This window comes from Papio anubis, unplaced genomic scaffold, assembly GCF_008728515.1.
Source record: "Papio anubis isolate 15944 unplaced genomic scaffold, Panubis1.0 scaffold7725, whole genome shotgun sequence".
NCBI lineage: Eukaryota > Metazoa > Chordata > Mammalia > Primates > Cercopithecidae > Papio > Papio anubis.
The window spans coordinates 1-1,207 of record NW_022167950.1 but is presented as its reverse complement, the minus strand read 5'-3'; the positions used below and the strand labels follow the sequence as shown (position 1 = coordinate 1,207).

The 1,207-nt window shown below is 42.7% G+C and overlaps 1 long non-coding RNA gene across 1 annotated transcript; it reads left to right on the top strand.

Annotated features, from left to right (window-relative positions):
* The first annotated feature begins 331 nt into the window (after positions 1-331).
* Positions 332-1,207, top strand: LOC116273498. The gene is made up of 2 exons (XR_004181818.1): positions 332-949; positions 1,035-1,207. It is a non-coding gene; the product is annotated as an uncharacterized LOC116273498 (long non-coding RNA).

Sequence of the window (1,207 nt, the reverse complement as noted above, 5' to 3'; positions counted from 1 at the left end):
ATTTATTTAATTTAATGGGGTTTCCAGAAGATGTGAAAATCTCCTTTGTTTATCAAACACCTGACTATTGGTCAATAGTTTTCTCTTTAATTTTTCTCTCTCCTCTCACATTAGCTATAATAAGCAAGGAGAAATGAAGACACACCATCGACAGTTTGCTTAGACATCCCACCACCTAAAATTCTAACTGTCACTTACTAATTCTAACTTCATCCAATGTAGCATAACTAAGATAGAAATTCTATAACAAGGTACACATAGTTTCCAGTTCTAATACCACGTTTGTGACAGAAACAAAGCAGGTGTGCCCTCTGCGAGGTGGTCATCTGAGGTCTGAGGTGAGGGGTCAAACAGGTATTTTTATGATATTTAAGGGTTTGGACAACAACAGTGATAACAATTCTGATCATCACTGGCTTTTACCAGAAAGTTTACAGGTAAAGTTGCTGCTGTTATTTGATTTTAACATCTAGTTAGAATGAAGCTCAGAGGAAAAGGTCACATCCTAGGTCACACAGTGAGAAGGAATGGAGCTGTGCTCTTCTCTCCACACTACCTACAAATCCCAGGCACGGGCCCAGGTTCCACTGACATATGGCATCTGGAAGGCAGTTCTCGGGGGATGGTCTTAGCGCACCTGCTTCCTGGGGCAGGGCGCTTCCCTCTCTCAGTTGTGCACTTGCTCCTTCTGCCAGCTCTGAAGTGACCACTTGCATTGCCATTAATTATTCATATTCTCTCCCTTACTATGGCAAAAAGCATATTTATTAAATTTTCAATTCATTCTCTCTGAAGCACACTGCGTTAGCAGAAAGGAATAAATCACATTCCTTCACCTCCCCCACAGCCCAAGATTCCTGAAGACAGAGCCGATGTGATGTACTCATAGATGGATCTCTGCTCCACCTATGAGGTGGTGGCCTTGGTCTTCAAGTTTCATCAATTTCTGGTAAGCCAAGGACTCTCCATCTCCTCCTCCCTGCTCTGCAGCTCACCTGAGAACAGTTTTCTCATTGGAATATCATCTGTTTAAGGAATACAAGTCCCTGCTTTAGGATTTGGGGCCTGAGTGCACCTACTGGATCCAGCCCAGGACTGGAGATACTTTCCAGAACACAACTTCACCTGAGACGTGTCCAGTCACACTGTTTTACTTGCACAATTTCAGCTTCCTCAGAAGAAAATTAAAATTGCTGAGACTTTTTCA